A 13,394-nucleotide genomic window follows, 5' to 3' on the forward strand; every position below is an offset into this window, starting at 1 on the left:
AGAGTCTGCATTCCTCACAGGTTTCCAGGAGCTGCTGCTGCTGTTGCTCAAACCATACGTGGAGTAGCAAGGCCCTGAGCTAACCTCTGTTACAACACCGTCTCCCTTGCAGTAAATACTCTGTTTGGCTTTATGTCTACCCACATTCTAAACCCTTTGAGATTAGAACCAAGTCTTCTTTGTATCCTAGTGCTGAGCACATATATTTACTAAGTAAAACTGAGCTCTCTTGACTTTTTTTTTTAAGGGTAGACTTAATATTTTATTGTCACATAATCAGATGGCAATGGGGTAGACAGTCTTCATACTTGATCTTTCCATAAATAAAAAAAATTTATAAGTTTTCAACAGCCAATGGCTGGTTATGTTGTCAGAAAACATAATTAGATTAATTCATTAATGGTAGCTTCAATTTTTCCTTATTCGCTCCAGAAAATTCACCCACCTTTTGTCTCTTTAAGTTGGCATGCATTTGACTTCACACTCAGAAGCAACATCCTGACAGTCATCCATGTCTACTTCAAGGAATACCATGTTGGAATACTTCTCAGAGAAGGAATGAAAGAAAGGCTTGATCATTTTGCAAGGCCTATACCACATGGCTGAGAAGTCAACTATTACAAGTTTCTCCCCTGCACTGTTCAAGGCTTCATGAAAAGCATACTCGCTCTTGATCTGCTTCTCCGTTTTGGCGGCTGGGGTCTGACGAGCAACCGTAGGGACCATGAAAGTGGATCCGAAACACAAGACAGAGTCCTCACTTGACATTTTTAACTTTTTATTTTTCTTGATATCATGGCAAAGAAATGGTTTGTACCCCATGGTATTGAGGTCTTTGCATGAGTGTAAGAAATTAGAATTGGGTCATTATTTGTATTTGTGTGTTATATGCACGTGTGCACACACACACTCACCCTTCTCTCTCTCCTGAAAGAGTAAACTACCAGTCATGGAACACCTAAGTCGAGAAGAAAACTGGCCTCAGGACAAATGCACGGAGAGCCAGACTACACAGATACCTTCTCCCCTCCTTCCCTTCCAAGGCAGAGGCCGGTGGCCATACCTAGATACCCCACGATACCTTATAGGCCTTGCAATACCCGAAAGTCCATCAAGTCATCCCTTAATTCCTTTACCGAACAAATATTGATTGAGCACCAACTGTATGCCAAACATTTTCTTCCTTCACTGTCATCTCTTTCCAGTTCCCCAGAAACTAGCCAGGCGACAGAGCCTGTTCCCACTTGTTTAGGCTTAGATTTTTACCCTGAGGAGCCAAGATTTTGTTCAAAGTCTTAGACTATTTCATCCTCCATTTATTTCGCAATAGGTGGCAGGTTAGTAAATGCCAGAGCAGCAAAGCCTACTGGGAAAGCAGAAGAGAATATGTTTTACTAAGTGCAGAGGTTAAAAGGATGTATGGATTGAGGCCAAGAGAAGCCTGCAGGGAGAAAGAGGAAATGGGGGTGGGGGGCACTACACCTAAACCTGATCCTGAGGGAGCTGTCAAAAAAGCCCCACCACTACCCTCCCCAGAACGAGAAGAGCGAGGTGTGTGGACTCGCTGAGGACTCAGGGACCTCTGTTCCTCACCTCCTGACCCTCCACCTACATACCTTCTGCTCCAACAACACAGAACCATCTGCTGTTCCCCAAACAAGCCATGTATTTTCACAAGCCTTTTCTCACCCCGTTCTCTATGCTTCTACCGTGTTTCCTTTCCTCCTCTGCCATTCTTCAAGGTTCGATATTCACGTTGCCTCTTTTGAAAACTCTCCCCACGCTCTTAGTCAGAATCTCCTTGCCTCTGGGTCACCTCAGTAGTGGCTAGCACAATTGGATTCTTGTGTTAGTGAGTTCATTAGTTGTATTCCTTGTCTAGCTCTTTGTTCATACTCTTTGGGAATGGAGACCCGTCTCCGTACCCCTTTTCTATGGCCTCAAAGGTAGCACATTGGTGCTATATAGTAGCAAAATCACCACTGAAGAAAAGACTGAATCCGACTGAAAGTGAGTGCCCAGAGCTTCCATTGCACAAAACCACAGCATCCTATGATTATTTTGGAGAATAAGTAACAGTAGGGTTACAAAAGGGAGTTCTGATTTCACAATGCCTTCATATTTGCTCCAAATAATTCTTCCTCTCCATGTTCTTTAGGGAATTCATAAGTACTTAGAGAGAGAGGTCAAGAACTAAAAAGACTGTCTTAAAGCAGAGCAGCCAAACTTAACATAAATAAAGTAATTCCTACTGAGGGTTCTGAGGACTTACCAAAGGAGAGCTGCTTACAGAACCAGCAATAGAAATCTGCTGAAAACAGCTGGTGTTAATAACAGCACTGAATGGATGTGTTTTATACATATGAGAAGATGTCTCTCTCTGATTTTAATATACAACTAGAAAAAGATGCAGGTGTCTCTAAAAGTTAAAAGGAATAACAATTACAATGATAATTAGCTTTTATTAAGCCCTATATATTAATAAATGTTCCAAAGCACTTTACATGCATTAACTCCTTTTATCTACTTAAGAGTCCTATGATGTAGGGGCGCCTAAGTGGTTCAGTTGGTTGAGTATCTGACTTTGGCTCAGGTCATGATCTTGAGGTTCATGGGTTTGAGCCCTGCGTCAGACTCTGCTCTGACAGCTTGGAGCCTGGAGCCTCCTTTTGATTCTGTGTCTCCCTCTTTCCCTGCCCCTGCCCGCTTGTGTGCACACACATATTCTCTCTCTCTTTCTCTCTCTCTCCCTTAAAAATAAATAAACATTTTAAAAATAAAAAAAAAAGAGAATCCTATGGTGTAGGTAGTACTATTGCCCCCAATTTACTGATAAGGAAACTGAGACCCAGAAAGGTAAAGTTACTTGCCCAAGGTCACCCTGATAAAAAAGAAAAAAAAAAAAGAGTAGAGCCAAGATTCAGCCCCCAGGAGCCTGGCTCCAGAGCCCGCCTGCATCTCTCTATCATTCTGAAGTGGCTACTGTGCTCTGCTGAGCAGCTCTTGTGTGCCAGGGATTTTGATGGACTCTTTATATGCCTTATTTGTATCCTCACAAGAAGATAGGTTAGATCCCTTCCAAATGAGGAAAATTACAGAGAAAGTTAAGTTACTTGTCTAAGACCGCACAACAAGAAATTACAGGTTCCATATTCATGACAATTAGTGTACAATAATGGCCTATAGCTGTATGGAGCCAGCCTTGTAGACTGAATATCATCATCAAAGCCCTCAGGTTCAGAAAAAAAAAGAAAAGGTGGGGTGAGATTTTGCCAATCTCTGGATCATCTTGCATAATTGTACATAATGCAGTCAAAGAGAGTATGTAGCTATAGAAGTGATCATGAATGCTTTGGAGATTCCCTACTTCATCCTGTGCTTTAGATCAGAAAAGTTTTTCAGATCAGAAAAACTCAACGACTTTCATATGCATTTCCCTCCCCCAAAAGCAAGGTGAAATTCCAAATGCAAACATGCTTTCCTTAGGTAAAATTATATAATGTATACATTTCTAGAAAATAAGGTTTATTCCCTATTAAGGGCTCAAACCGCTGAATTATTCCCACTCATTTCATCTTCTTAATGTGTTTAGTCCATCATAAATTTTAATTTTCTAAGTAAACTGAGAGCAAGCTGTCCGCAACATCTGTCAACCCCACTGATTGCCAGAATTGATTTGGTAGATCTGCCCTGCTGGAAAGGTGTCCCCTTTCTTCCTGGCTCTGCCACACGTGTCTCTCCCAAAGCTACATGCTTCATTGAAGAGGATGATTTTCCTAGAGAGAGGAGGACAAGGACGTACAAGGGGTCAACTTCTCTTGCGGGACTATCCAGAACTTGGAAAGTAGGCTATCCCACCTGGCTGTGTGTCTACCACTAGATAATTAGCCACTCGACGGTGGAGATCTCATCTTTGTTTCTCTAGCCCTCTAGAACCACACCTGGCACGTGGTAGACTCTTAAGTGTCTGTTGAATGACTAAGAAGGAAACAGACCCACAGTCAGCTCCTGTCTCTAAATATCTTCAATTCTGCATTAAGGAAACAAATTTAAATATAAATACAAACATACAAAATTCAAACATGTATATATACAGTCTAACCCCCTGCTTCAGAGTCCTAACCCAACACAGAGAGTTTACAAGCAGAAAAAGGGCTCAGTCCTACGAGAGCCAGTAGAGGGCACCACACACCAAATAGAGTCAAGGTTTGGCTACAGAAATGGAGCACGTGTCTATCTAGCTCCTGCTCATCTTAGCCAAATGTTGTATTTCACTCTCTTTGCAGATATTGTTGGGAACAGAGGAAGGAGCCTCTCTCTATTGGTCATTTAAATCAGTGGTTCTCAAGTCTGGCTCTACTCTAGAATCATTCAGGCATTTTTAGTAAGTGCCAGTATTTATTTAGGCTTCACTTTGGAGATTCTTACTTAATGATAAACTGAAAACTGTTATCAGCGCTGATTTTCAAGACATTTGCAAGACAAGGTATTGGTATAAGTTCTCCTCTGTTTCGTTAACTTGTACTTATTGAGAAAATGCCAAGTCTAAAAAAGGAACTTTAGAGATTGAATAATCACACATTAACCAATTGATCCATGTGTGGGAAACGGTGTAACACCTAAACCCTGAACAGGGGCTGGTATAGATACTTGTATATCTTATAACTCTAAAAGCTGGCTTGGTTCCAGTATTCCCCGGAACTACTCTGTAGCCCTTGGGAGGTAATTAACTAATGACAGTAAAGGGCTTTTAAACTGAAACATGTATAAATGCTAAACACAGGAAACACACAGAGGGTTTCCACTGACTGCCAATACTTTACAACCAGAGACAGTTGATGCATCTTTCAGCCAATTTCCCTTTTGCAACTAAAGTCTTCCTAATCCTAAAAACACACAAATTGATAAATGAAAATAAATAAATAAATAAAACCTCCCTAGTCCTTATTTCAAGGGAAACAAAAGGAGTTTCTTCTTTATTTTATTTTATTTTTTAAAAATGTTTTATTTATTTTTGATACAGAGAGAGCAGAGCATGAGAGGGGGAGGGACAAAGAAAGAAGGAGACACAGAATCAGAAGCAGGCTCCAGGCTCTGAGCTGTCAGCACAGAGCCCAACATGGGGCTTGAACCCACGAATATGAGATCAGGATCTAAGCCGAAGTTGGAGGCTTAACTGACTGAGCCACCCAGACACCCCAGGTGTTTCTTCTTGAATGTCTTGCCTACAAACCAAAGACCTAAGAAGATTACCCCGTTACTTTCTCAGAAGTGAGTTTCCACCTCAGCAAAACACCTCATGGTAGTGAGGTTTGTGTGAATGGCTGGTTGGATTGGATCACTGAAGGCGGGGTCTACACAAAAGGGGCCATATTAGGTGGTCTAGTAGGAGTCTTAGCACCGCCCTTCACATCATCTTTGTTTTTAAACCAAAAGATTTGTGCAAGTGGTAATAAATAGTATAAAAGGACTTGCAGTGAAAAGTAACCATCTTTCTTCTTCTCCTTACTTAGTTTTGGTCCCCTCTACAGAAGAAAACTCTGGTTTCATCTTGTGGTAGGGTCTCCTCCCTAAGGAGAGAGAAGAAAAAGGGAGAGAAAACTTCAAGGCAACCTGGCCCTGTGCCTACGTGACAATGTCCCTCATTACCTTGTAAACTGAGACTATTTAATCAAACTACATGTTTGTGTGTGTTACCATATATGGGAGACAAAGAAATAGAAAGAAAATACATTAAAAACTAGGTCACATGACTTCCGGTGCTCAGTTCTTCCGGTAGGAACCCAACAGAGCAGTGTCGGCACAAATAAAGTTGCTTCCTGGAAATTAAAAATCCTCAGTGTCATGATTCTGTGCGAGAGCCCTGCTGCACTCTGAGGTGAGATCATTTGGGGGTTTTTTCCACCGAACTCTGTCTCTCTTCTTAGATTACCAACTTTAGTCAATATCAGCTGACTCCATACTATGAAAACGAGCATGTATCTCACACTACCCTTCTCTTCCTAACATTTAATGGCAGTGATGGTTTTTTATTTCCTCTGTTAGAACTAATCTTTTATGTTTTCAAATAAGGACTCAAATTTCGATTTCTTTTTAATAGAATATCTGTGCATTTCTTTTCTATAAAATGAAGGCATTGCCCCTCCATCACTCCACTTTTCCTTTCCCTTTCATTTTCATCAGCACCCCCTGTGCCACCAACAAAATTCTTACTATTTACACTCTTCACCACAACCATAACAAAGTCTTTCTACTTTGTCTATAGTTTGACTTTAGAAGTTAAAAAGACTATATACTTTCTTCCAAAGAGGTACAGTGTGAATAAGAGAGCAGGTAACTTTACATTAGAGAAAACCTCAGCCAGGTTATCAAGGTCCACAAGAGTGTTAAGTCGATAAGTCATGCTGATAGTATGTGCCCTTGGTTTGATGTGACAAAATGGCACATGACCTTTGTGGCCTTCCCTGCAAAACCCATAACCCCAATCTAATCATAAGGAAAACATTAGACAAATCTCAAATGATGGACATTCTTGATCAGTACTCCCCAAACCGATCAAAGTCATCAAAAACAAGGGAAGTCTGAGAAACTATTACAGCCAAGAGGAGCCTAAGGAGACACGATGACTAAATGTAATGGAAGTAGAAGACATTAGGGAAAAACTAAAGAAATCTGACAAAATATGAGCCTTAGGCAATGATGTATCAATATTCATTCATTCATTATAGCAAATGGATAATACTTACATAAGATGTTAATAATAGGGGATCTCTCTACTGTCCTTACATTTTTCTGTAAATTGAAAACTGCTTTTAAAAATAAAGTTTATTAAAACATAAAATAATGGAAACAAGACAATATGCCACATACACTTTATTATCGGTATAGATAATATCAATATGCTAGGTTCAATATCAATATGCTAGAATGACATGTTCCATGAACGAGTGGTATAACCCCTGGGTCTCTCAAATGTGGCCATTTCTAGCATCAAGGTCAAATTGATTGCCTTTTCTCTGCACTCTGTTAACTGCTTATATTCGTGCCTGGATGTAGTCTGCTTCACGGGTGGTCTGTGATTTCTCCACTCCATTGGCTTCCACCCCTTCCCATTCACACACTTTTCCCCCATGTTTGTTTACTTTTATTTTAGTGGAGTCTTAGCAAGGAGGTTAAGTGCATGTAGGCTCATGCTCCTGTCTAGAAAATGAAGTTTACTTTGCCTTCTGAATGGTTTCATACTCAGTCCTGATGCAGAGTGAGCCAGCTAAGATCTGGCTCAAAGAAAGGAAAGTAGCTTCTCCTCTGAGAGAACACCAAATGGCAGATGTCGCCAGTGCTGCAAATGGGGCCTTGGGCCCTGGCTGCGGTGGCTTCCACAGAGGCTTGTGCAGCACATCTGTCACCTTGGTCAAGGCCAGGCCAAAGACAAGGAGTAGAATCTGGTCACCAAGATGGGCCTACCTGATCAAGGACCTGAAGACCAAGTCCCCGGAAGAGTTCTGTCTCTCTCCTTGTCCATCTGAGATCATTGACTTTTTCCTGGTGGCATCCCTCAAAGATGAGGTCTTGAAGGCTATGCCTGTGCAAGACCAGATCCATGCTGGCTGGGGGACCAGGGTCAAGGCATTCGTTGCTATCAGAGGTTACCATGGAGATGTCAGTCTGGGTGTTAAGTGCTCCAAGGAGGTAGCCACTATCATTTGTGGAGTCGTCATCCTAGACAAATTTTCCATCATCTCGGTGTAGCAAAGCTACTGGGAAGAAAAAACAGCAAGCCCCACTGTGTCCCATGCAAGCTGGCCAGCTCTGTGACTCTGTGCTGGTGTACCTTAGCCCTGCCCAGAGGCACAGCATTGTCTCAGCCCCTGTGCCCAAGAAGCTACTGATGATGGCCAGTACTGACGACTGCTACACCCTGGCTGCACTGTCACCCTGGACAACTTCACCAAGGCCACTTTTGACACCATTTCCAAGACCTACAGCTAGCTCACCTTTGACCTCTGGAAAGAGACTGTCCACCAAGTCTCCCTATCAGTATTTACTGACCATCTTATAAAGGCCCCCCTCCAGAGTCTCATGGAGAGGACCCAGGCTCCATCTCTGGTCACTATATGGTTTTATTCAAGAAAAATGAAGTGAATTAAAACCTGTTTAAGAGAGAGAGAGAGAAGGAAGGGATGGAGGGAGGAAGGGAGGAAGAGAAAGAAAAGAAAGAAGAAAGAAAGAAAGAAAGAAAGAAAGAAAGAAAGAAAGAAAGAAAGAAAGAAAGAAAGAAAGAAAAAGAAAGAGATAAAGAAAGAAGGTATATGGAATAGTACTCTGGCCAATATATAGATAGTCCTTGAGGAGAAACAAGTAGTGCATTTGATCAATCAGTTGCCTTTCTATTACCAGATATTTGCAGAAGCATATTATTCTAACCAATCAGTCCTCATACTTGTTTTCAAAGAAACACATGAGTATAGGAAAAAGTTGTTTTCTTTTCTTTTTCTTAACGTTTATTTATTTTTGAGAGAGAGAGTACAATAGGGGAGGGGCAGAGAAGAGAGGAACAGAGGATCTGAAGCAGGCTCCATGCTGACAGCAGAGAGCCTGATAAGGGACTCAAATATGCAAACCACAAGATTGTGACCTAAGCCTAAGTCCATCGCTTAACCAACTGAGCCACCCAAGTGCCCCAGAAAATGAAGTGTTTTAAACAAAAGGTGCCTGGGGGCACCTGGGTGGTTCAGAGGGTTGAGTGTCCACCTTCAGCTCAGGTCATGATCTCACAATTTGTGAGTTCAAGCCCCGCATTGGGCTCTCTGCTGTCAGTGTGGAGCCCGCTTCAGATTCTCTGTCTCCCTCTCTCTCTGCCCCTCCCCTGTGAGCTCTCTCTCAAAAATAAATAAACTTTTTTTTTTAAAGGAAGGTGCCTGGATCTTTTTACACAGACCCCTATAAAAAGTGCATGTTGCTTCGCATTGTCTTGACTGAAGCAAGTGTAAGCAGTCCCAAAGAGTTACAGAAGAGAGTCCTAGCTGGCAAGTCTTAAAAGGCATTTGAAGATCATCTAGCTCTAATCCAAACCTTTGACTTTTCAGATGAGGACAAGGGGCTACTTCTCCAAGGCCACTTACCTAACAAGTGGAAGCAATAAGACTAGAAAATGAGTAAGGTTAACCCAAGGAGCTTTCTGACACGCACCTCATGCTGAGTCTTGAATAGTTGTTTTCACTCACTTCTCTACAATTTCCTCCCCTCCAACCACATCCTTTCAGGAACTCTAAAAAGAGGACTGGAGAGAAGGGCAGGATGGAGTAGGAGGATAAGAGGGCTCTGGCTGAGAAGGGGTCTGTCTCATTTTTTTCCAGGACCTACTTGCCCTAGCTGGGATCTGTGGACGAAGCAACTAACTTTGGGGACCCACTCTTCACCCTCCCCCCCCCTACTCTAAATCTGCCTGGGAGAGGGAGAATGCAGATGGCATGGTTTGGCTCTAGTTGTTTTGACAAAATACGTGTTCTGGCCCTAGAAACTAATGAAGCTCTTACAGAAGGTAGCAACGTCCTATGTACATAGTACACCATTCTCCCAAATATTGTTTTATGACCTAAATATTTCCACTGATACAAATTATTAAGAGAAGAAAAGTGATAATTTTATGATGTTTAGTTCAGTAATTAATATAAGACAAAGGCATTTCCCCCCATATCATTTAATTTCTGTATTGTTTTGTTTTGTTTGCTTCAGGAAACAGAAGAGGAGAAAGAACAATGTTCACGGTACACTTGATTTCATTTAACTTCTAAAGCACAAAGTAACAAGGAAGAGGTCCTACCACACGTTCTACAATTGTCCTCTGTAACTCAGTTTCCTCCAGGACAACCATTAGAATACCCGTGGAGGATGTAACTGCAGAACCTACTAACTAGGCCATATTCAATCATCAAAAATCATGGTGGGAATGTGCTAATATGCAATATCCCTCTGAACCCCATGTTGCAAATGCACCACACCTTCCTGGATGTTAGCTCTGTGATGCACGGAGACCTCACCTCTGCATGCCTCCACTAATTCTCATTAATTTTTCTGGAATTGAAGAAGGATAGTCGTTACTCAGCAACTTTTCTTATTTATGAGGGATAGCCTTTGTCTCTCTTAGCAACTTCTCTCTAGCCTTCCAGATTCATGTCTTTTGAGCTGTACCTTGCCAGAGAGTTAGAGGTTTCCATACTAGGAAGGATCTTCTAATTTTTTACTTAAGAATATTGGCAAGTGTGAGGTTAATTTTGTTCATGTTTATCTACTTTGGGGGGGGGGGGAAGGGGAAGGGGTAGAGAGAGAGGGAGACCTAGAATCTGAAGCAGGTTCCAGGCTCAGAACTATCAGCACAGAGCCGGATGCAGAGCTCAAACTCACCAACCGTGAGATCATGACCTGAGCCAAAGTCAGATGGTTATCCGACTGAGCCACCCAGGCACCCCTGCAAGTGTGAGTTTAAAAATGAAGCCTCTACATTGAAAATATTTGTTGTGGACCTGAAACTAAACATTCAAAAATCTCAGAAAGGTTCACCCTCCAAACCAACAAATGCCTATTTAAGGATGACGAGACAGCCATATAAAAGCTATTTGGAAATAAAAATATATGGCTGAGATATAATAGCTGGTTATTATAGGCCTATTAATAGTCTGAAACATGCTATTGATACCGGCTAAATATCGGTGTTGAAAAATATGGGGAGACATGTTGAGAAATCAGAATACAGATCAGGTAGTAAATAATCTTAGGGTGCAACAATTTAGTTACATTGCTAAGTTGATTGTATGATTGACATATAATACATATCTTTTAATGCACCAGAGAAAACTCACAGAATGAGTGGAGTGTGGATGGCAGTTGAAGGATAGAGGCACATAGAGAGCTGGGGTTTGACCCTAACTCTGCATTCAGTTTAGTGAACTTGAAAAGTTTCATTATAAAGCAGAAATGACAATGGTGACCAATTCATAAAGTCATTGTTGTAAGAATTAAATGAAAGGGCCCATTTAGCACAGTGCCTGACACATAGTAAGCACTTGATATTTGCTTTTATTATTACTCTTGACAGACTTTTATAGATTACTCATTTAGGGGAAAAATATTCTGGTATAAATGGTCAGCAGAGATCTGCTGTATTCCTTTTTTTCTACATTGCCCAATTAAGCTACTTTAAAAGGGGAAAGTAACTTAAGATGACATAAATTTCAGAGTCATTGTGTGAGGGCACACATATATTTAGCAAATTTTGTTATCCAAGGCAATAAGAAAAAGGTGTGTTTTGATTAATCCAATACTTTAATTAACACACAGTTGACAATTTCCAAGGAAATTGTATGAGCTCAGGGCAAAAACTACACTAACCACTATTTAATCTCTTCTTTTTTTTATGTTTCAAAAAAATAATTCGTGGACTTTATTAAAATATAAATATTTTGCTCTTTGGAAAACACCATTAAGAAAAGAAGGCAAGCCTCAGATTGTGAGAAAATACTTGCAATGCTCACATCCGACAAAGGAGTTGTATCTAGAACAAATAAGAAGTAATAAGTAATAAGAAAATAACCTAATTTTAGTAAATGGGCAACATATTTCAACAGGGGCCTCATAAAGGTATACAAGTGGCCAAAGTCTTATGAAAAAATGCTCAACACTCTTTTTCACCAGGAAAATACAAATTAAATTGATGAAGATGATGCACTATTGTGTAGCCAATACAAGGGCTCTAATGAGAAAGACTAACAAGTCAATATTGAGAAAATATCGAGTAGCTGGAACTTGGCCACTCTGCTGGCAGGAATGTAAACAACTCCTTTGGAAAAGAGTTTGGCAGTTTCTTATAAAGTTCACACGCCATAGAAACAAAAACATATGTCTACATAATGACTTCTACACAGATTTTCATAGGAATCTTATTCATAGTAGCCACATATTGGAAACAGTCCACATTTTCATCAGCAACTGAACTGATAAACAAAGTGTGGCTTCCTCGTACAATGGAATAGTACTCGACAATACAAAGAAATGAACTACTGATGTAGACGATTACGTGGATGAATTTCAAAAACATTACGTGGAATGTTTTAAGTGGATGAAGCCAGACTCGAAAAAGCACATCCTATATAGTTCCACTTCAGTGAAATTATAGAAAATGTAAACTAATCTATAGTGACAGAAAAGAGAACAACAGTTGCCTGGGGTCCGGAGGGGGTGACTGTAAATGGGCACGAGGAAATTGTTGAGGTGAGGAAAACAGACCTTCACTGCGGTTATCAGTTACATGGGTGGTTACTTTTGTCAGAACTCATGGAACTATATATATGCTTTCAATGAGTTCAGTTGACTTGTTTAAACTATATTTCAATTAAGTTAATTTTTTAAAAGGAATGATACAGATTATCTTTTTTAATAATACAGTTTATCTTTAAAAAATAGAGAGCTGCTAAAATGTCATTACAGAATTAGTTTTAATAGCAAAGAAAAGGAAGCAATCTAAGTTATTCATTAATAGGTATATAGTAAAATCAATTATGAGGAATCTATACTGCTAAAAACTGTACCACCATTAAAAAGATTGAAGTAGTTCTATATGTTTGATATAGATGTTTATGACCTGTAAAGTGGAAAGCTAGGTTACATAACATTATGCATAGTATCATCTCATTTGCATAAATAAATTCTATATACATGTGTATATTTATATACACAGAACATTTCCAAGGGATCTATACTAGTTTATAGGATATTTACCTGGAGGGTTAACCATGGGGTGAGACATTTACAAAAAGATTTTTCACTTTCCCAGTTTTCAACGTTGACTCTTTACAATAAGCATAATCAGCAGAAACAGTAGTGATATTTCCAAACAGAAAAGTAAAAGACGTTGGAACCTCTAGGAATCTTCCAGGCATCATTATGAACACCATTCTTTTTGTCCTCCCCAAGTAAGGAAATGCTGAACAATGGGGATTTCTGATTAACTAGATACCAATAAGCGTGGATTGACTGTTACGTGGCAAAGGAAAACATTCAGCCCCATTCCTCCACCAACGGGCTGAAGAAAGTGTGTCACTGAATTTGTGGAAGAGAAAATATGATGATCAAACTTGGCAAGGTAGGAGGTTTCCATCCTAATCACTTGACCTATTCCTTTTTTTTTTTTAATGTTTTTTATTTATTTTTGAGAGACAGAGAGAGACAGCGTGAGCAGGGGAGGGTCAGAGAGAGAGGGAGATACAGAATCCAAAGACAGGCTCCAGGCTCTGAGCTAGCTGTCAGGGCTCGAACCCACGAACCTCGAGATCATGACCTGAGCCGAAGTCGGACTCTTAACCAACTGAGCCACCCAGGCACCCCTTGACCTATTCCTC

At 40.5% G+C, this 13,394-nt stretch overlaps 2 pseudogenes; one reads left to right on the top strand and one right to left on the bottom strand.

Moving 5' to 3' along the window:
* Positions 1–383: 383 nt before the first annotated feature.
* Positions 384–726, bottom strand: LOC115297640 (annotated as a pseudogene).
* Positions 727–7,320: 6,594 nt separating this feature from the next.
* On the top strand, positions 7,321–8,142 carry LOC115297641 (annotated as a pseudogene).
* Positions 8,143–13,394: the final 5,252 nt, after the last annotated feature.

The sequence above is a fragment of the Suricata suricatta genome, chromosome 8 (genome assembly GCF_006229205.1).
Source record: "Suricata suricatta isolate VVHF042 chromosome 8, meerkat_22Aug2017_6uvM2_HiC, whole genome shotgun sequence".
NCBI lineage: Eukaryota > Metazoa > Chordata > Mammalia > Carnivora > Herpestidae > Suricata > Suricata suricatta.